This window comes from Anser brachyrhynchus (assembly GCF_964034855.1).
Source record: "Anser brachyrhynchus genome assembly, chromosome: 1".
Classification (NCBI taxonomy): domain Eukaryota; kingdom Metazoa; phylum Chordata; class Aves; order Anseriformes; family Anatidae; genus Anser; species Anser brachyrhynchus.
Genome location: NC_137694.1, coordinates 166,779,200 through 166,803,010, shown reverse-complemented (window position 1 = coordinate 166,803,010; position 23,811 = coordinate 166,779,200). Strand labels below are relative to the sequence as shown.

Here is a 23,811-nt window from a genome sequence, read left to right as displayed (position 1 = left end):
AAAAAAAGAGCAGAAAAAACTAATTAAAATTCCTTCATTTTCCCATGGTAAACAGCAGTACCAGCAAATAAAAATCTGTGATAAGTCCTCTAAAACTTTTTCTCCTAAGCAATAAGAACCAATACAGTCAAAATTTCAGCGTACAAATCAGAGGTCTTTAAAATTGTGCTTTCCTAATGCTCCACTGGATCAAGAACCTTTACTCTCATTATTTTAAGCAAACTATTTGCTAGGGCAAGAAAAAAGAACAACCCTCCATTTCATATTTTTTACCCTACTGTTTCTATTACAAGCCCATTACTACCATACCAATGCTAGAAGTGAGAATTCTTAATGATTCACAACTGGTTACATTAGAACCAGAATATGTTTTGGTCCTACCAAAACCAGAATGTTCACACCAGAACACACACCTTTTGTGAAGTCTTTACCAGATATAAAGATTCAAGCCTCCCTATACAAAAAAAACAGCTTTACAGATGCATCATTTGGCAGAGCATTCAGGTGATGGGAGGCAACTACAACATTTGAACATGCCACTTTTTAAACTTTTGTGTGTTCTTTCCCCAGCCTCAATGTACAGACTTTTTATTTCCATCCCTTCACACTACAGCTCCAGCTAACACATGCTCCTCTAATCCTCTTCTGTCCACACCTCATTCCTATCACATTTTCTCCTCTATTTTATTATCCAATGAAAAACAAACAAACAAACCTTCAAAAAAGACACCGAAGTATAAAAGACACCATACACACATAGACATTTGTCACCACCTCCAAGAAAATTCTGCTTGAGATGTATGCGTTTTAACCTACTCTATGTTTCTCTATTCTGTTCAGACTACAAGCCCTCTGCAAAAAAGGCAGATGTTATCTGTGCAGCATACAGCTCATTCTAGACTGGACTTTAAGCAGCAGGTACTAACATTCTTCTGTGCCACTCAAACATTACTCAAATGGTTTACAGTTCAGATTAGTTGGAAAAATAAAACTGTGGAATCTGAAAATCACAAGTAGTAAGAAGTTTCAATTTCAGGGAACAAGTTGGAAAGAGACTGAGAACCAGGGTGATCTAGTATTTTATTTGGACAGCTTTGTTCTGAACGATAGTGTTGAGGGACTAGAAACATACTGCTTACAACTCTCTCCTATACAGTGTTCAGACTTCAAGAGGATACACGTCTTGTGGTCCAGCAGTCAACAGCTAGAAACTGAAGTTTGATTGACACTCACCAGTCACAAAACAAGCTCAAAGAAACCCTGCAAAGAGTATCCCAGAAAAGCTGCCCACTAGAAATTTCATCACCTTTCCCACCTTCATCTGTTAACACTCAGAGGGTGGCACATACTTCTTCAAGATACTTCCTGCAAAAATAAATCACTTCCCCACTTTTCTTATAAATTTTGAGTCTTGTATATAAAAAGGAACAACTACCATCATCCTGGAGTTAAGAGAGGCAATTCAGTTGAGGGGGGGAAAAATACAGTATGTTAAAGCTTATGAAGAGAACCTAGACGACCTCCAAAGGTCCCTTCAACAGTAAAGGATCAATATATAAGAGTCTGCCCAACATGTTTAAGAGGAAGGAAGGAGTAGTAACAATCCACATAATCTCTGATGTCTGAATTTCTACAACCACCCTCCATAGTCTGTTTCACTATTTAGTTATACTGGACAAGTTCTTCTTCCTTATTACAGTTTAATGCAATAAATTCTTATTCTGTTGTCAAACATAAAGAACACTGTAGTCCCTTCTGTTCTGTAGTCACTCAATCTTCTCTGGACCAAATACCCTCTTATAAAACTTTTATCCTAAATTCACGTGTAAAAGTCCGGATTTATTGTGGACTCTCTTAGTCCATACCAAATGTAAACCACACTGACTAAAACTAAGACAATACTTATTTATTCACTGTTGAGCAGAGGAGGAAGAATTGCCTCATATGCCTCCAAGGTCATACTTAACTGTATTCTAGGTATTACCTGGCCAGCTTCACACAACCCACCATAACTTGAAAACCTTTTTCCTGCAAGCCTCCAAACTGAGCTTGCATTACTCTTTACCTAGTTGTGCTTTTAATTGTGCCTTTTAGTACAGTACAACTGCACAGTACAATTTGCACTTACCAGAGCCAACTTCAAGAGGGGTTTTCTTTTTATTCTTTTTTTTTTTAAAAAAAAAAAAAGGACAGTAACTCAATTTGCCAAGACATTTCAAATTTAATCCTGCCTGCCAAAATCCTTGTAAAGTCTCCAAATTTGCTATAGTCTACAAACATTACAAGCATTTTTTCCTTTCCATTTTGTAAATATTTCACAGGAGCTGTCCCTATTTTGGTGCCTATTTTTCTCATTGTGTGTATTTATCAATAAACACCTCAAAATGAAACCTCCTTTTTCTCCTCTCTAAGACTGGGCTCGTCTCCAAAGTGACAAAACCCTTGTCATTTTAAGGACTAATTTCATTTGTCAATAATACCTAGATAATGTTTTCTTCAGTTAGCGAGTGGAAAAGATCAGTAATGGGCTTACTTCCTCTTTCAGAGTTCAAATGGTGGTGCTGTGATCTCCTCCTACATTCACATATCAACTATTACAGATGCTGCAAATATAAGCTTTTCCTAGTCACTCCACTACTGCAGTCATTATTTTCTGCAAGTTTTAGGCTTAAATAAAGTTTTGCATGCAAACTACTTGAGTATAGAAAAGCCATACTGAAAATCCACATTTCTCTTCCTCGTTTTCTTCTCTTAAAACAAAATCTCAAGGATACTGAAATTCAAACATTTTTTTCAGGAAGTATACTTTCACCTTGTATCCAGAATAAACTTCAGAACTAGTAAGCAATTAATCATTAAAAACAAATAAGCAAACAAAAACACCCATCAACACTAACTTTATAAACATTTCTATATTCATATCACCTGTTTATAATTTACCTGCATGTAACAAAGACATACATGATATTCACAGCTCTACAGTTACATGCCATTATGACAGGAGGTTTAATACTGAGATAGGAAAGATAATATGTGGTCAAGTATTTTCATGAAAAATAACATTAAGCAGATTATGAGTCATTTCCAGTTCAAAACCACAAGCATTAATTATCTGCCTGTTTCTTCTACTGGCTGAAGATTAACAACACCTGATATGGCTTGGTTCAGTTGGATTTTCTAGCTAAATTATTAATTAAATTTTGGTTCACAATTGTAAATTGCTGTAAACCGTCATGTGCAAAGGTCTTAAAACTCTCTGCTGACAGTCTAATTCCAGTGACAAAAGGCCTTTAACTTTCAAGCCAGCTATTGATACTGTTTATCAGTATCACACACAAACCAAACTTTGATTATCAGCAAGACTTAGGCAGGTTTTCTGTAAACTGTTTAGCATTTCAGACTAAATTACTAATTTTGATTTAGACCACAAAGGAAATCAAATGAGTAAAGAACATGAGGAGACCTTGACAGTAAAACGTTTGCGGCAAAGAATGCGTGAGTGGTGCTATTACAGCTTTTAGAGAAAAATCCACTGAAAATAACAGCAAAGATGTAAAATCACACAGATGTTCAACTCTCAATGTTCAGCTCTCAAATATTTAGCAATTGTCTCAAACCAAAAAGGAAAAAAAAGGCGACAACTGATTGCTGGGCTTTTAAATGACACAACTGCAACTTCCATTCAGCTTTGTGGCATCTCTAGTGGAAGGAAGTAACAGCATGTTTAGCTCATCTGGTTTCAAATCAGAAGTAGCATTAGCTAGCGTTTGCAATATTTGCTGCATTGCTAGGGGGATGCTCCTCGATTGCCTCAAAACCATTGATCTTACTCTGGAAAACCTGAGGAAATGCAAACAGAACACTTCCCCCAAGGCTTAATAGTCCTGATGTGATTCATGAACTTAAAACTTCTGTTCCTTCTCAAATTTGTTTTGTGTGCTGAGTGTTATTTACCTCAAGTTCTACCCAGCAAACTGTCAGGGTGGTACTGGATTTGCAGGAAGTCTAAACGCCTTTGTGATTCTCTTTTTTAAATAAACATATTACAACATCTGATTGTCATAGCTTTTTCAAAGACTTATCTTTACAGTCACCCAACAGCACACAGAAGCACCACTACTCCTAAGTCACCGCCGGAGAGCTAAAATACTACAGACTTATTTGTAAGAGAGATGAGGAAGAGAAGATTATTTTGAGTAAACCAAGTTGCATCAATATAAAATGACTGCCTGGAAAATGCAATGACTTCATTACTCCCTTCTTTTAGTTTCTGGGAGGTTTTAATTTATACCTCAAAAGATGTTGCAAACACAGTAATTTTCACATTTCTACCATTTAGTTTGATGATTTTCCTTTATCTTCTCACATCCAAACTTTACCAGAACATCTATCATAGTTGTTGCATAATGCAAGTGAATTGTCCTTGTCCTTTTCATGATCTAGACAGGAGATGAAATAGTTGACACTGTTCTCGATGACTCTCAAAGCCAGTTGAGAAATTAACAGTTAGAATTAGAGCAGACCAATATGACAGTATTTTGGGTGTCAGATACACACAGCCTGAACAGGAAAAAGTTGATGAGGCCTGCAAGAAACCTCACAGGCCTTGATCCTTATGGGGGATGTCAACCATCCCAATATCAGCTGGAAGGACAACACAACAGGGCACAAGCAATGCAGTAGGTTTCTGGAGTGCTTGGGTGGTAATTTCGTGACACAGATGATTGAGGAGTCAATGAGGGAAGGCACGCTGCTGGACTTGGCATTTAAACAAGGAAGAGCCAGTTGGGTGCATTAAGGTTGGGGGCAGCCATGGCTGCATTAACACCGAGACAGTGGAGTTCAGAGTCCTGAGACACAGGAGCAACGCAAAAGCAGAACCACAACCCTAGACTTCAGAAGAGCAGACTTTAGCCTGTTCAGAGATTTACTCTGAAGAATCTCATGGGAGTACGGTCTCCTAGAGAAAGGTGTGCAGGAGAGTTCATTTTCAACTTCCAAGCTCAAAAGCAGCCTGTTCACACATGCAGGTAGTCAAGCAAATGTGATGTGAGGCCTACATGGATGAACAATTAGCCCCTGACAAAATTCAAGCATAAAAAGGAAGCACAAGAAGCATACAAGAGGTTGAAGCAGTGTCAAGTCACCCAGGAGGAATACAGAGACACTGCCTGAGCGTTCAGGGATGGGTGTATAAAAGCCAATGCCCACCTGGAGTTGAATCTGGCATGGGATATGAAGGACAAAAAGGACAAGTAACTAAAGGAATACTAGCGAAAACGTGAGCTCAATGCTGAACAAGGTAAGGACCAGGTCACTTTGACCACCCCCGTCTTTAATGATAAGACTAGAACAGCAATCACATGCTACTGAGACCAGAGGGAAAGTAAGGATGACTTACCCTCAGTGGAGGAGCATCAGGTTAATGAACATTTAAATAAAGTGGACATACACACGTCAACAGGACTTGACAGAATGTGCCTGCAAGTACTGAGGGAGCTAGTTGCTGATACTACAATGCCACTCTTAATAATTTTTGAAAGGTCATAGCAATTGGCATAAGTTCCTGAGGACCTGAAAAAAACAAACGTTCCTCCTGTCTTCACAGGTAAGATGGAGGACCTGGAGAAGTACAGGTTTGTCAGCTTCATCACCTAGAAAGGTGATTGAGCAAATAATCCTTGAAATGAACATACAAAGGACAAGAAAGTGACACCAGTCAGCTTGGATTTACGAAGAGGAAATCATGCTTGACCAAACTTTCATTCTAAACAAAAAGGCTGGCTTGGCAGGTAACAGGAGAGCAATGGATATTGTTTATCTCAACATTGGTAAGGCTTTTGACACTGTCAGTCACAACATCCCCACATACAAACTGTGGAAGTACAATCTAGATAAATGTGGACTGAAAACTGGCCAAATGGCTGGGGTCACAGGGTTGTGAATAATAGGACAGAGTCCAGCTTCAAGCCAGTCTACAGATAACAGAAAATTTGGAGGAGTGGTCGATACACAAGATGGTTATGCCACCATTCAGAGGGACCTCAACAGGCTGAAGAAATGGGACAATAGGAATGTCATCACGTTTAACAAAGTCCTGCATCTGGGGAGGAATAACCTCGTGCACCTGTACACACTATCAGTCAACTGACTGGAAATTAGCTTTACAGAAAAAGACTACTTTATGCAGAAATGTGGGACTAGACAGTCTGCAGAAGTCCCTTCCAAATTCAACCATACTGTGATCCTCAGTGTTTACATACTGAAGTAAAATTTGACTGCTCTGTAACTTTGCTTCTACATTATGGAAGGAGTACATTTTTTCTAGTCCTGAGTTTAGCATTTTCCTGGTACCTTGCTATGTTTCTGATTATGCTTCCAAGTAGAGACATACTGAGCTTTTCATCTGTTCACCATCTGGATCAGCAAACACAGCAAATTTAGACATACAAGCAGACTTCTATGGGAATTAGCATAATGAAAACTGCAGTACTATGCAAAGCTAACAAGAAAACAAGGGATGAAAAGCGTACCACCACACCTAAAATATACGCTTATATTAAGACAAGCCAATCACTTGAATCAATACACACAGTATCTTGGATATAACCAATACCTGTGGGTATTGTAAATGCATGACAAAAAACATGCTTACATGCAACATCAATAGCTGCTCTGTGCAGATGGATCAATTGAAAAGAAAATGGATCCTGGAAAAGAGAAGACTGAAGGGAAACCTCATTAATGTATATAAATATCTGAGAGGAGGGTGTTGAGAGGATGCAGCCGGTCTCTTTTCAGTTGTGCCCAGCGACAGGACAAGAGGCAACAGGCACAAACTGAAGCACAGGAGGTTCTGGCTGAATATGAGAGGGCACTTCTTCACTGTGAGGGTGACAGAGCACTGGAACAGGTTGCCCAGAGAGGTTATGGAGTCTCCTTCTCTGGAGGTATTCAAAACCTGCCTGGATGCCATCCTGCGCAATGTGCTCTAGATCATCCTGCTCGGCAGGGGGGTTGGACTAGATTATCTTCAGAGATCCCTTCCAACCTCAGCCATTCTGTGATTCTGTAATGTGGACAGTGTGTACCCGACCTTTAACAACACTTTTTCAAACTTCAAATGTACAGACAATCTAGAACATAATTTGACAAGTGGAAAATAGTCAAGAATCATTAAAAGGAATGTCTAGGAAGGAACCAAAAAGGTTAATTTTTCCATTCCCTGGTCCAGCAGAGGAAGTCAAATTCCACTTCATTCCTGTACTGGGCCTGGCTGGGATGTAGTTAATTTTCTCCACAGCAGTTCATAAGGCGCTGTGCTTTAGATTTGGAACCAAAACAATGCTGATAACACACTGATGTTAGCTGAACATTATATTGGGATTACGTGGCAAGGTAGCAGGGTGGCTGCAGGGCTGGCCCCTGTGAGCAGAGCCCAGCATCTGCCCCATGTCAGATTAGAGCCAGTTCCAGACAGCTACAAAAGGGACCCACTGCTGGCCAGAGCTGAGCCAGTGAGTGATGCTGGGAGAGCAACTTTATGAAAGGGGAAGGAAAAAAAACTGCTATTCAACAGCAGCTGAGAGAGTGAGGAGTGAACCAGCCCTGCAGCCCCCAAGGTCAGTGCAGCAGAAGGGCAGGAGGTGCTCCAGGCAGGCAGCAGCAGTTCCCCTGCGGCCTGTGGAGAGGCCCCTGGTGGAGCAGGCTGTCCCCCTGCAGCCCATGGGTCCCACATGAAGCAGATCTCCACGCTGCAGCCCGTGGAGGAGCCCCCGGTGGAGCAGGTGGATGTGGCCTGGAGGAGGCTGCGGCCCATGGAGAGCCCCCGCAGGAGCAGGCCCCGGGCCGGAGCTGCAGTCCATGGGAAGCTCATGTAGGATTAATTCAGAAAGGGCAGCACCCACGAGAGGGACCCCATGTGGGAACAGGAGAAGAGAATAACCATGAGTGAACAGCAGAGACAAAGTGTTATGGACTGACTGTATCCCCCATTCCCTGTTCCCCCATGCAGTTCAGGAGGAGGAAGCAGAAGATGGACTGGTGTTGGTGGTGTTTTCAGTTTGCTTTTAGTTCTCACTGCTCTCTAGTGTTACCAACTGGCAATAATCACATTAATATTCCCTATGTTGAGTCTGTTCTACCTGTGACGCTAATTAGTGAGTGAGCTCCCTGTCCTTCCTTCATCCCACAAGCTTTTCCATTCTATTTTGTCCCCCTGTTCTGTTGAGGAGGGGGAGTGAGACAGCAGCTGTGTGATGTTTAGCTACTGACTGGGATTAAACCACAAGAAATCTGCAGCTGAACAGCGTTTGTGCAGCATCAAGGCCTTTCCAGCTTCTCAGTCTGCATGCCCGACCTCCCACTGAATAGATCGGGGGGTGCACAAGAGGTCAGTGGGGACACAACCAGGCAGCTGACCCCAACTAACTGAAGGGTGTTCCATGCCTTATAGCAACATTTTCAGCAGCAAAAAAAGGGAAAATAAGGCGTTTATGGAGGTTAGCTATCTTTTGCTCAGTAACTGGATGAACATGGGTCAACCTGTGGAGTAGTGAGTCATTGCCTTTGCATCACTTTTTTTTCGTTCTCTCTTCTTCCACTTTTCCTTCAATAATTAGCCAATTATGTCAAAACTCAAGTTGTGTTTTTTTTGTTTTGTTTTTGTTTGTTTGTTTTTTGTTTGGTTTTTTTTTTTTTTTTTTTTTACTTTTACTCTCCATTTCTTGTTGCTCCATTCCCCTGGAGGTAGGGGAACAAGCAAGTGGCTGCATGTTGCTTAGCTCCCTTCCAAGGTTAACCCACAACAACTCTTGACAACTGTTTTCCCTACGAAGTTATTAAATACTGCCAATATACTGCCGATACTATTGATCATGCTGTCATCATGTCCGGTAATCCTACTAGAAAGGTCTTTGTGAGGTCTTAATCAAGCTCTTTGTGAGGTCTTTATCTCCCTTATGACAATTTAATGTTTTTTTTTTTTTTACTTCTTTGTGGTAGAAAAAAGTTTATTTTCCTCTTTTTCCATGATCAGCCTGAATTTATTTCAATTCTCAGGAGAAATAAAAGTCTTCTGCCAATTAAACAGTCTCAGTTCCTTCAGCTTAAACCACAGATCGTTTACATCACTGACACGAATTTCTTTGTCTTACAGTCATACTTAGCTTTTCAGGAAAAGGGACAAGGAAACCCCCCAATCCTCAGCTACAAACAAAAGGCCAAGAATTACTTCAGGTTTCCTACAGAAAAGAATTTGTCATGCACTTTGAAAACAAAAGTAAAACCACTCCAACAGCACGACACCTTCACTTCATAATTTTATATAATGCGTAGAAGCTATCATGAATAACTTTTACCTTAACTTTCATTCACTTTGGTTTTACATTTGTTCATATTGGTTGTTTTCCCTTAGAGCTAAACATATATTGAGGTTATCATCTTCAGTAATACTTGCAATCTTTCTCAACTTTGCATCACCTATAAACTTTTTCATCTCCAAACTCAATCCTCTCTCTGAAAACACGGCTGCCGAGATGGAGCAGTTCAGGACCTAGGACAGATCCAGATGCACAACCACTGCTGCTCCAGGCATCGGGCTGTCTGGCAGCAGGCCGGTGGGCAGCACGTAGCCACAGTGGGCGTCTCAACAGGTATAACCCCACTTTGCATTCGAACAGGAGCAGCCAAATTAGCAGCTGGAAGACAACACAAAAATATTCAACTAGAGGAAGGCTACAGTCCAGCCAGAGTAGATGGGGGCAACACTAGCTTTTCTTATTCGCATCTGTTTGAAGTTCAGTGTGTTTCCCAGAGCAGACCCAAGGCTAGATGTAGAGATCTCTATACTCCTAGCTGATCTACAACAACAAGACATTCTGGGCTTGCTTCAGCTCATAGCAAGCTAAGTTGAAGGTCAGGCTGGGTCCATACCCAGAGCTGGATCCAAACTTAACTATCATCTGACTTAAAATAAGTTTAACACTTAAAATTATTTGGGGGAAGTACTAATTTTCTTCCATAATTTTCGAAAAATAATTTTAGATAACTGTTAATAGTGACCAAGTATTGTTTCCCAGTGTCCCGGTTACAGATAGATAATTTTCTTCACTGTAGCTGTTATGGTGTTGTGTTTGGATTTAGGAGAAAAGTATTGTTAATAACACACTGATGTTTTAGCTGTTGCAGAGCAGTGCTTACACAGAGCCAAGGACTTTCCAGCTCCTCACAATGCCCTGCCAGTGAGCAGGCTGGGGGTGCTCCAGGAGCTGGGAGGGGATAGAACCAGGACAGCTGGCCCAGGCTGGCCATGGTGGCATGCTCAGCAATAAAACTGAGGGGAGTTAGCTGGGGGTCTGCTCAGGAACTGGCTGGGCATTGGTCAGCTGGTGGTGAGCAATTGCATTGTGCATCACTTGTTTTGTGTATTTTTTGTTTTTTGTATTCTCCCCCCCACACACCTTTTCTATTAGACTGCCCTTACCTCAACCCACGAGTTTTACTTTTTTTTATCAGTTCTCTCCCCCATCCCACTGAGGGGGGCAGGTGGAGCGAACAGCTGTGTGGTGCTGAGCTGCCTGCTGGGTTAAACCACAACACCCAGACAGGGCTCATCATATATCCACTTTGTCTAACTTACCACCTTGATTTATAAAAGATTTTTTTTCAGTACTTTCCGAAATGTAGTCTAGCTCAATGTAGTACATCGAGTCTTTTTTCATCCATTTTTTATTCAGGGACTTTTTATCAATCTGCTTTGTATCAGTCTTTTGAACCTCATACATCTGTGAAGTCTCCAAGATAATTCCTAATAGCTCTGAAATTGTCTCAGCCTGTTGCCAGTTTTTCCAACCAACATACAGAGGAATTTCATCAGGTTTGTGAAAACACCAAGCTACTCTCTAGCCTGTTAGTCCTCTATTCTTGCCTTCATCACTGATTGCAATTGTTTTAACGTATAATGAGGCACTACTGTCTTTTCTACTGGATCTGCATCAGTTTTCAATCATGTAGAAAAAAATCAGTACTCTTCTGATGAACTACAATGATGTTTATTTTGTGCTTTTTCTTTATCTTCTAAATAATTTATCTGATACATGATCACACAGATGAAGGGTAGAGCCATTACAGAGAGACATTAAAGCAACCGCAGCCTCTGCTGGGCTTCGCTATCTCCCATGCCATTTACTCCACCCTCCGAAGTGCTCCAAAACAGCTGTTAATTTGTAATCCAGTTTCAAGTTTGATCTTAACATCAAATAGCATAACGGAGAACCACAGCTGATAAATACTAGTGTGCCTGTCAGCAAGACACTTACTACTCACTGTCTTTTTGCTATGGAAGTTCAACTATTAAGGGCTTCAAAATATTGGAAAGGGAACACTAAAGAAAAAAGGGTTATCAAGGCTGAAGAGCTCAAAATTGTGGGACTGTATTTCTTCCTTTATTGCAAGAAGTTACTTGCTTTTTATTTTTATTTTTTATAGGGCATAGACCATTGCTGTTAACAACCGATAAACATCCGTCAAATATAAAACCAAAGGAAGGGTGGGAGGGAAGTCAATAAAATGTTGGGACAAACCAGAAATTGCTCACGTGACAGAGCTGATGATACGAAATAGTACAATTGGATCTTGTTACCACGCACCTCTTCCTACAGGAATGTTAGGACAACTGTGTAGCTTTTATTTAAAACTGCATCTGTTATTACCTTTTCAGTTCCCCTCTTATTCCCTCTATTTCCCTTGAATTACGGCATGGAGGTCCAATACATGTTTACAGTAACATGACCACCACGGCTTGAGCACAGCTCTGCTGCGAGACTGTTCAACACCCCTTGGGTTTGTTCCCTGGGACACCTCCTGTCAGAAGACAACAGGTAAGCCTCTTATAAATGTTTTCTCATCCTGGGCTACTTTCCTAAGAATTACCATATCACAAGCTCATGTAGGTTAGAAGGGAGATAACTTTGCTGGACAGTAACCAAGCACTGGCACAGGTGACCCAGAGAGCTTGTGGAGTCTCCTTCCTTGGAGACCTTCAAAAGCCACCTGGATATAGTCCTGGGCAACCTGCTCTGGGTGTCCCTGCTAGAGCAGGAGGCTGGACCACATAGGCTCCAGAGGTCCCTGCCAGCCTCAACCATGCTGTGGTTCTAGGAACCGCCCTGCTCTGGCACAGTCAGCTAGAGATGGTTGCCCAGGACCATATACAGTTGGGTTCTGAATATTTTCAAGGAAGGAGACTCCACAACTTCTACGGGCAACCTGTTCCGGTGCTTGGCCACGCTCACAGTTTAAAAAAAAAAAAAAAGTGTTTCCCTGTGTTCAGATTGAATTCCATGATTTTTGTGTCCATTGTCTCTTGTCCTGTCAGTGACCACTACCGAGAAAAGCTTAGCTAACTCTTCTTCATTCCCTCCCACCAGGTATTTACACACATGGACAGGACTGCACTTGAGCCTTCTCTTCTCCAGGCTGACAGTCCCAGCTCTCTCAGACTTTCCTCACAGGAGAGGTGCTCCAGTCTCTTCAGCATCTGTGTGGCCCTTTGGTGGACTCTCTCCAGTAGCTCCATGTCTGTCCTGTACTGAGGAGACAAACTCAGTTCTCCAGATGCAGCCTCACCAGAGCTGAGCAGGGAGGATCGCCTCCCCTCGACCTGCTGGCAACACTTCCTAACCCAGCCCAGAAGGCTATCTGCCTTCTCTGCCACAGGGGCACATTACTGGCTCAGAGTCAGCTTGTTGTCCACCTAGCACCCCAAACTACTTCTCTGCAGAGCTGCTTTGCGGCTGGCCAGCCCCCCAGCACCTACTAGTGCCTGTGGATACTCCTCCCCAGATGCAGGATTGTACGTTTCCCTTTGCTGATCTCGATGAGACTCCTCTCAGCCCCATTCTCCAGCCTGTCCTGGTCCCTCCAAATGGCAGCACAACCACGTGGTGTATGAGCCGCCAGTCCTGGTTTTGTTCTCTGGCAAATCTGCTGAGGGTGCACTCTGTCTCAACATCCAGGTCATTAACGAGGATGCTAAACAGTATTGGTACCAGTATCAACCCCTGTGGTACACTATTAGAGGCCTTCCTCTGTGTCACTTGTGTCACTGATCGTGAGCCTCCGGACTCACAGCCCGCTTATTTAACACACAGTTTGTCAGCCTGTCTACACGGATGTCATGGGACACAGTGTCCAAAGACTTACTGAAGGAAAGGTAAAGAATATCACTGCTTTCTCTGTCCTGAAGGTATCTGTAGATGTTGTTGAAAAACACTGGGAGTACTATTACTTTCCATCGTGGGCTGCAGATGTTTTAAGGAACTCACCGGTGAGAATCACTGGAGAAGGAAACCACTCAGCTTGAGTGACAGATCTCAAAACAAAACTAGAGAGTACAATCAATCCTTTCCCAAAATAATAAAAGCTTGATTTTTTTTTGATTGTTGATAAAACAAATATTATCTTCAGATCACTTCAAATATTGATAAGCATTACTAGCATTACTATCTTCATGTGGTACTTCTGAGATCTAATGTTCGAGGAACTCCACTACTTTTTACTAAAGTGAGCAATAGCTCAACAGTCATTCTAACAGCCACGTGTATGTCCCCCAAACCATTACCAGTTTCTGTACTATCTTCTTTGCATTATTAAAAAAGTATTCTGATGTATATTTTCACCATGCCAATATAAAAGGCAAGTCAGAGCTAAAGCAGTTTATCTACAAATGGAAAAATCATCAAAAATCTAGCCACTTCAATCTGTAAATCAGGGCAAGGAATATCAACTGCAATCCAATTAAAATAGGAGAAAAACAGAAGCAAGCTAGTAGGACAGGCTAAACTGGGCTTCACAGAATCGTCTAGGTTGGAAAAGACCTCCAAGATCATCTAGTCCAACCTCTGCCCTAACACTAACAAGTCCTCCACTAAACCATATCACTAAGGGCTACATCTAAACGTCTTTTAGAGACCTCCAGGGATGGTGACTCAACCACCTCCCTGGGCAGCCCATTCCAATGCCTAACAACCCTTTCAGTAAAGAAGTTCTTCTTAACATCCAACCTAAACCTCCCCTGGCACAACTTTAGCCCATTCCCCCTCGTCCTGTCACCAGGCACGTGGGAGAATAGACCAACCCCCACCTCGCTACAGCCTCCTTTAAGGTACCTATAGAGAGCGATGAGGTCACCCCTGAGCCTCCTCTTCTCGAGGATAAACAACCGCAGCTCCCTCAGCCGCTCCTCGTAAGGCTTGTTCTCCAGACCCCTCACCAGCTTCGTTGCCCTTCTCTGGACTCTCTCGAGCACCTCCATGTCCTTCTTGTAGCGAGGGGCCCAAAACTGAACACAGTACTCGAGGTGCGGCCTCACCAGAGCCGAGTACAGGGGGACAATCACCTCCTTAGACCTGCTGGCCACACTGTTTCTTATGCAAGCCAGGATGCTGTTGGCCTTCTTGGCCACCTGAGCACACTGCTGGCTCATATTCAGCCGACTATCAACCAGTACTCCCAGGTCCTTCTCGGCCAGGCAGCTTTCCAGCCACTCATCTCCCAGCCTGTAGCGCTGCTTGGGGTTGTTGTGCCCCAGGTGCAGGACCCGGCACTTGGCCTTGTTGAACTTCATACAGTTGACCTCAGCCCATCGGTCCAGCCTATCCAAATCCTCCTGCAGAGCCTTCCTTCCCTCGAGCAGACCGACACACGCACTTAGCTTGGTGTCATCTGCAAACTTACTGAGGGTGCACTCGATCCCCTCATCCAGGTCATCGATAAAGATATTGAAGAGGACCGGCCCCAGCACTGAGCCCTGGGGGACTCCACTAGTGACCGGCCTCCAACTGGATTTGACTCCATTCACCACAACTCTTTGGGCCCGGCTATCCAGCCAGTTTTTAACCCAAGAAAGCGTACGCCAGTCCAAGCCACGAGCAGCCAGTTTCTTGAGGAGAATGTTGTGGGAAACGGTGTCAAAAGCCTTACTGAAGTCAAGGTAGATCACATCCACAGCCTTTCCCTCATCCACCAAGCGCGTCACTTGGTCATAGAAGGAGATCAGGTTCGTCAAGCAGGACCTGCCTTTCATAAACCCATGCTGACTGGGCCTGATCACCTGGTTGCCCTGCAAGTGCCACGTGATGACACTCAAGATAATCTGCTCCATGAGCTTCCCTGGCACTGAGGTCAAACTGACAGGCCTATAGTTCCCCGGGTCTACCCTCCGGCCCTTCTTGTAGATGGGCATCACATTTGCTAGCCGCCAGTCGACTGGGACCTCCCCTGATAGCCAGGACTGCCAATAAATGATGGAAAGCGGCTTGGCCAGCTCCTCAGCCAGTTCTCTCAGTACCCTTGGGTGGATCCCATCCGGCCCCATCGACTTGCGTCCATCCAAGTGTCGTAGCAGGTCGCCAACCATTTCCTCATGGATAGCGAGGGCCACATCCTGCTCCCCATCCCCTTCCACCAGCTCAGGGTACCAGGCTTCTAAAGGATCTGAAGAGAAAAGGTTTAAAAAATCAAAAAAGGAGTCTGATGGATTTGGGAGAACACTGCATGAGGAAGAATACAGAGCTAAGCAGAAGCTACAGCTAAGTTAAGACATCAAACGCCTGGAATACAGCTAAGGCTAACAGCCATGTTACTACAGTCTGGGACTCTTTCCTGCACACTCTGGTACAGAAAAAGGAAAAAAAAAATATTACTTTCTCAGTTGGGAATTTAATGTGCTGCTGTTTGTGAGCAGAAATTGCACATCGTTTTAATCACAACGACTTAGTTTCATAACTCAGAGCAATTTATCAAGTTTATGACATAACATTATATTATTATTACTATTACATGAATTTTTAAAACAATTAGCGTCCTTTTTCCTCGAAAATCTAATTTTTGGAGGCTTACGGATGCAGGTTATTCAGCCTGCTGGAATATCCTTTTTAAACTTTTAAACCAACTATACAAGTGAAACAGATCTGATTTTAATTTAACCATGACAGAACAGCAGAACTGCAAAACAGTATCTAGAAATTTCCCTTTTACAAATAAAATGTTTATGATATATTTATGCTGTTTTAGTAGCACAGAGAATGCACAATGAAGCACACCTACAAAGTATTCTCTGCACAAAGAGAATGCTTTCTCAACACAATCACTCACAGGTATAGTTTCTTTTCTGTAATTACCTGATTTTTCATGAATTAGCTGAAACATTATCCATGAAATTAGATCTGCAAGAATACATGTAAGTAAAGTATTCTACTTCTAGTTTTTCAGTGTGAAGGAAAGCATTTTGTATCTCTCACCTCTACAGACAGCTTTAGGGATTTTTTTTTTTTTTTTGCTTAGGTAAAAATAAAAAAGTCTTTCTGCCATAGCAAAAACAGTATCAGAACCTCTGGCCACTTTCCTATCCAAATGCGACCACCAAAACAAAAGCATGTACAAAGCTTTTTTTTTTTTTTTTTTTTAAAAGTCATATCAGCAGAATTTTAATTTAGAGAATCAGCTCCATGAAATTAAGGAAGAACTTTACTTAAAGAGAGCACACTTTAAGAAAAAGCACACTACAGCTGTTAATGACAGTACTAAATCCTTAGACAGAGGGACTACTATTACAAAGAAACAAATAAATACTGCACCATCTTCACTGGACAGCACAAGCTGCAACCACCTAGTGCACACTACTGAAAACTTACCATTCTCCAAATGGTCAACACTCTATATTCTACTATATTCTAGTGATAAAATGGGATAGAGAGTTTGAAGAGAAAGGGGATAGAATACTTTGAGAAAAATCAAGATATGAGAGATGAAGCTGTGATAAAAAAAACAGGACAATACGGTATTTAAGATCAAGTTCATCTCAATGTAATGCAAAAGACTGGCCACAGATCTGTATAAAGACAATCATTGGATTGGATGTGTATAAAGACAAACATAAAGGCTCAGCAACAGAAAAGATGAGTGATGTTATCAACAAGACAGAGAATGCTGGAGAAGCGAAACAAAGAGTTCAGGGTTTGACCTTGTTAAGGCTCAAACTCTTAGCTAGGTATTTTTCCAGATTGACAGAGCCCACGATCAAAACAACCTAAATCCTATGACACTGCAGCACAAGTTATAGAAGACACTTCCAATTATTTAGATTTGTAGACCTATAAAAATTTTCAGTAGTGGTTTGAATCATTCTAATGAATTTAAAATTACTAACAATGGGCTTATTTTTTTTTCACCTTATCTTACTTCCACTTTCATAGAATCTATGAAGTGTTTTCCAGGAGTTCACAAACCACAGCTGAAAAACCATTACCTTAAACGATTATGCTTGGGAACATGAATCAAGTAAAATCAAGGGAAGAAAATGAAAAATAAGGAATGGCACAAATCTGGAGAGCTTTGGTTAGATTGATATGGGGACAAGGTAGCTGAACTTCTGTTTCTTGTCTAGGCTGTGCAACTAGTACAGGTTTAGACTTATTAAATTATTAAGAAAAATACCCACACTTTTCTTACATTAAAGTTGTGATAGATATATCACATGCAAAGAAAGAATTATCGTACAGTTATAACGATAAAAACTTAGTCCCACACATTCATCAGTCTGAAGGAAGGTACTGAGCTATGATATGCTATTTACTAAGAAATATTGGTTGCTAAGAAAAAAAATGAAGCATACATTTAAACATATAAGAACCATGTATCTTTGTGTAGCCATTTAGAATACAAGTAGCCCACTCTCCTGTGCCAATTTCTAGTACTCATCTTTTGGAGTGGTACAGTGGTAGGAATTGACTGTGAAAGATTACTTAACAAGAGTATATTTAAAATATAAAAGCTTTAATTAATTCTAAGACTATTATTCCAACCAGCATCTCAGTCTGAAGCACTGTTTATGGCAAGCAAGGTAAGAAAGAGAAACGCAACCATGTTTTCGAGAGATGCTGTAAGGAGTCCAGTTTCCAAAGTAAACGGAGGACACAAAACAGTTTGCAGGAAATGGTTCAGTACAAAAGACTTACTGATATGTTATTTGTGCTCTCTGTAAACGCATCTGTAGTCATATCAAGAGAAGAATTTACTACAGCATCCTCAAGATACCATGGCCAAGAAGAAGAGCATAATATGGAAGGGGATGGGGCAGGGAGTGGAAGAGTTGTGAAAGAAAAAAAATAAAAATATAAAAATCCTCACACAGTGGAAGCACAAATTCAACATCAAGCTCTCATGAAGCAGAAAGCCCATTCAACTCATTTAACACAGCCAGCTGCGGGGGATGGTAACTTCTTACATTACTCCAGCTCCAGCCTAACCTTAACTGCTTCTGCTTGTCACTTAACAGACCACCAGTCTGCCAGAGCAGCTAGCATAACTGGAATCGAAACATTAACTGGCATTTCCTCACAGTTTAAAAACAAAACAGTAACAAAAACACAAAAGAACCCCCACCACAAACTAGCATTGAAAGAAAAAAAGAGACTGGAACACATAAACAGATGGTCTCGAATCAGTAGGTGGAAGAATCCCTGGGACATGCAGATTAGTCTGAAGATTGCTGAGAACAAAATATCCAACTTGATATTAAATTGCCATCAGAACTCATACGTCTTTAAAAAATGGAAGTCCAATCCCAATTAAGCAAAATTAGCTCTAATTATTCCTTTAACCATGAAGCTGTGGCCCATCTTGAAATAAATTAGAAAAAAATCAGTTGCTGGTTAAAATATTAAGGAAATGAAGTAAACCACAAATGTTGCAAATCTAATATGCTATTTTTTCTCATCCTGTCCTACTTAGAAGTTGTATTATTTTTATGTTTGGGTATTAAAATTCCAAATTCTTGTGAACTTCGGCAGAATATTCAGGCAATGTTTGCTGGTTTCAAGTGGAAGAAATTTCACGTAACATGAACTTAATGTAACAGAGTTGACAACTACAAGCATAAAGCTAATAATTGAGTCAGAGGTCTTGCTGCAGTTGAGGATTTTGCCACTGTGTAGATACCAACACCTACAATCACATTCACACAAACATTCTCATCAATAATCCACAACCTGACGTTCAGAAAGGATAAACTATTTTAGAAACACAGTATTTTGGAGCACACTGAGTAGCCAAGATCCTCAAAGTTAGCAGCAGTAACAAGAGATCACCAAACATCAAGGATCAATCTACCAAGAAAGGAAAATGACATAGGGCCTTACCTACGCTTAAATAGCGTCTGTAAGAATCCTGAAGCTGAAACAGAAGAGCCAATAATGGGAAAAAGAGGCAGCAATCTGCTGTCATAATTTTCTGGAAAGATGCTTCCTGACACAATTACGATATAAACACTAAGAAGCCTTAACCAATAATGATCAAAATATTACTGCTAAATTGGTACATTCCCAATACAAATGATTTGGTAACAAACTGACATGTTCTGCACATAATTGTTTTCCTTCTCCGCTGGTCCACACTCCCAATGTCCCTAAATAGCAGCTCACACAGTAGCTGCTGATACTTGACACGCACTCATACAAACACACTCTCAGAGCTACAAAACCTAGTTTCACAGGGCTTTTTTTGTAACTTCTGTTCAGCTCCAGCACGGCCTGCAATTGAACTTGTGACAGAAAAACAAGACGTTCCACACAGTATTATTTTGTACTCCAAAATAAATAGAAGAACCACACAGTGTGATTCTATCACATGCACTAGTGCCTTTCCAAATTACGTACGCTCCTCCTTCATAAGAAATAGAAGGACGCGTGACTACAAAGACAAAGGTCTCCTGTAGCATCACTAGACATCTAATGAGGTTTCCACATCCATCTTGGCAAAATGGAAATTCCTTTCTAGCAATCCACAGAAACAGAATATTCCCCTCATGGATTCCATTTTTTATAATTTTTAAAACAGAGAAAGAGAGAATTCACGTTGTCCTTTTAAAGGTGCTTAGAAATTTTAGTCTATTTGCCAGTGCTTTCACCCTCATTTTATCAACTTGACTTCTTAATAATTTTGCAATCAGACAGGTTACTTGCTTCTTTCCCATTCCATTTTCTATGCCAACACTGAAGAAACACAAACCACATTAGACTAAGCACCTACTATAGCATCTCTAAAACAAAAAAATCTGTAAAACAACTTCCATTATCACAATATATGTGAAAAAGATATATAAAATACATGGCTTTAGTTTAACAACAAGTTAATCCCAACTAACTAAAAGCAGAATAAATCATATAGTCATAGAAATCCTGAGTTGGAAGGGACCCACAAGGATCATTGAGTCCAGCTCTTGGTTCCACACAGGACTACCCAAAAAGCAGACCATGTGTCTGAGGGCGTTGTCCAGACACTTCTTGACCTCCAGCAGGCTTGGTGCCATGCTCACTGCCCTGAGGAGCCTGTCCCGGTGCCCGAGCACCCTCTGGGTGCAGAACCTTTCCCTAACCCCCAGCCTGACCCTCCCCCTGTCCCAGCTCCATGCCGTTCCCTCGGGTCCTGTCGCTGTCCCCAGAGAGCAGAGCTCAGCGCCTGCCCCTCCGCTCCCCTCGTGAGGGAGCTGCAGGCCGCCATGAGGCCTCCCCTCAGCCTGCTCTGCTCTGGGCTGGACAAACCAAGGCACCTCAGCTGCTCCTCATACATCTTGCCCTCTAGGCACTTCACAAGCTTTGTAGCCCTCCTTCGGATGCTAATAGTTTTATGTTCCTCTTACATCATGGCACCCAAAACCACGCACACAGCACTCAAGGTGAGGCTGCACTAGCACAGAGCAGATCGGGACCATCACTTTCCTTGACCAGCTAGCAACGCCCATCTGTGCTTGATGCAACCCAGGGCATGCTTGGCTCTTCTGGCTGCTAGGGCACACTGTTGGCTCACGTTCAACTTGACATCAATCAGAACAGCAGATCCCTTTCTGCAGGGCTGCTCTCCAGCCTCACATCCCCCAGTCTGTACGTATAGCCAGGGTTGCACCATCCCAGGTGCAGAATCCAGCACTTGCTCTTGTTAAACTTCATATCGTTAGTGATTTGCCCAGCCCTCTGATTTGTCCAGATCTCTCTGCAAGGCCTCTCCACCCTAGAAGGAGCTAACAGCTCCTCATAAATCAGTGTCATCTGCAAACTTACTTAATATGTACTTGAGTCCTGCATCCAAGTCATTTATGAAAACATGGAAGAGAATTGGCCCTAAAATGGAGCCCTGTGGAACTCCACTAGGGACTGCTGCCAGCCTGATGTAACTCCATTTACTATAACACTTTGAGCTTGGCCTGTCAGCCAATTAATCGTTCACCCATCACATTACGTATTTATCTAGCTGTATGCTGGACATTTTGTCCAGAAGGACACTGTGAGAAACAGTACTGAAAGCTTTTCTGAAATACAAAAATATTGTATCAGCTGGATTCCCTTGGTCACCTAGGTAGGTGGTTACCTTGTCATAAAAGGAAACTGAGTTTGTTAAACAGGACTTTCCCCTCATGAACCTGTACTGGCTGTGTCCAAAGACTGTGTTGTGTTTCAGACATTTGCCAATAACTCCCTGAATAATCTTCTCCATAACTTTACCAGGCACTGAAGTGAGACTGACAGGCCTGTAATTACCAGGATCTTCTTTCTTGACCCTCTTGAAAACTGGGACAGCATTTGCCAGCTTTGAGTTGATTGGGAACTCCCTACAGTGGCCAACAGCATCTCTGTAGTCCTCCCATGTCACCCAACCTCACTTTCAGTGTCCATACTTTCTTTTTCCTCCCGATCTGTAGAAGGATCAGGATCTCTCTTTTTCTCGTGATTTCCTGCTCAGCCTCTGTCCTGCCTCCTTGACTTCCAAGATATTCAAACTGCCTGTTCCTCTGCTCCTAAGAGGTGGTACCCAAAAAGTGAACAACATTGAAGGACCCCAGTGCCTTCAAAAGCAGTTTCCCAGGGGCCCTTACTATCTAGTTCCCTGAGTAACCTGAAGTCTGCTCTCCCCATATCCAGGGTTGAAAATAAAGTATTAAAGCACTGCTATATTGCAGCTAAAATGTAAGATTCAGCAGCGCATAAATTTTCTAATAAAATAAAGTTTTAAGTTTACATACGGACTTGCTTCAACTTTCTTTTCGGTAAAATGACATTTACAAAACATAAGAATTGAAAAACAGAGAAGCAAATCTTTTTACAGGAGTAAAGCGGGAAAAGAATACTTAATTCTTCACAAAAAAAACCCACACCACTAATCATTTTATTGGTCTCTATGTATACTAACCTTACTTTTACAAACAAATGAATACTTCCAAGCTTTTTGCAATTATAGTTTAATCAAACAAAAACAAAACAAAAAGAAGTATCAAGTCCCAAACAGAAAGCAGCTTATAGCTTTTATAAAGACTTTAGATCTTAGGAAATTTAGGCTTTCTGGTATACCAACTACCACATCTACACAAACTTCATGTATCTAAATATAATAAACATGGTTTCTACACATGCTTTAATAACTTAGCACGAAGGTGAATTATTTCAATAGCATTTCTCCAATAAAATTTTGAAAAATATATATTTATAAAGTATAAATTTAAAGTACTCCACAGCCAAATAAGCGTTGCATTTTGAGCATAAGGGGCATATGGGAAGACTTAGGGTCATAAGGGAAGACTTCAGACTTTCACTTAACTGTGAAAGGCCTAAACAACGAACTAGTGATCCATTTGCTCCAAAGGATGTATAGTTTACCACTATGAGTGCAGATGAGCTGGCCTACCTCCCCAAGTTTCTTTATCGTCCAGTGGAAAGAATCATCACGAAACAAAAGACATTGGCTGCCTCTTCTTCAGTCAAATGGCTGGAGAAACACCCATCTGATTTCTGGTCAATAGCACAAATCTTACACTCCAGCAATAACCGAAATTTTCCTTGGTCTCAAGGCAAGCTGCTTCACACCATTAGATTTGTTTTTTTTTTCTTCCCAGATCGCAAATACAATTTTTTCTGTGTGGGAACCAATATAAAAGAGGCAACGCTAGCAAGGAAGTAATGGACAAAAAAAGGTAATCCAGAAAAAGCAGCCGTATTTTTAAGTTCCTAATGCTTCTACATTAATTGATAGGTTGTTTCTAGCAACTATGTAAAGAACAAACTAACAATCTGATAAGCTCAGCAGGATGACTCACTTTAGTAAGAAGCATAAAGAGCATATTCAATATTATTACTCGTTATTATTCAATAAATACTGCTGCATTTCTGACACCTAATATTACTAGAGAAATACAGACACAGTCCTTATAAGTAATTGAAAATGCATATGGGATCAAAGAAGAACCTATTCGGAAACCATTCTTGGATCTATCTGCCTGATGTTACTTTCACAATTGCTGAGTTTACGTTCTTCAGGAAAAAAAAAAAAAAACTATCTTTTTGGTAAAGACCAATTGATAGCTGCAAACCAGATGGGAAAACACTCAGATGTGAGTGTGAAATTACTATCATTTCAGAATATATTGTCACTATAATATTAAAAACTCACATTAGTCAAAATTATTCAGTAAACATCTGCATTACAAGACAGGCCACACAAAAGCCATTACAAATTCATTTCTATCTGTATATGACAGAAGATTTCAAAGAACACAATAAACCTACCTGATATTCTTCTAGTATATGTACACAAGTAAAAGAAAAGCAAAGGGTCTGACAGTCTAGGGAAAGCCCTGAGATACACAAGAATTAGTAGCAGCAATTCAGTTGGATAGAGGTGTTTGTTAGGATTAAATTCCAAGTGATATATCAGAAGAAAAACTATATATTTGAAGACAGCAAAACGTGAAAATCAGAAATACCT

General features: G+C 41.3%; 1 protein-coding gene and 1 long non-coding RNA gene across 24 annotated transcripts in view; one reads left to right on the top strand and one right to left on the bottom strand.

Moving 5' to 3' along the window:
- MYCBP2 (MYC binding protein 2) overlaps positions 1-23,811 on the bottom strand; it is a 198,143-nt gene that overhangs the window by 170,637 nt on the left and 3,695 nt on the right. The window lies entirely within an intron of this gene.
- LOC308187824 lies at positions 6-23,768 on the top strand. Its single transcript, XR_013944947.1, has 2 exons — positions 6-13,846; positions 15,483-23,768. It is a non-coding gene; the product is annotated as an uncharacterized lncRNA (long non-coding RNA).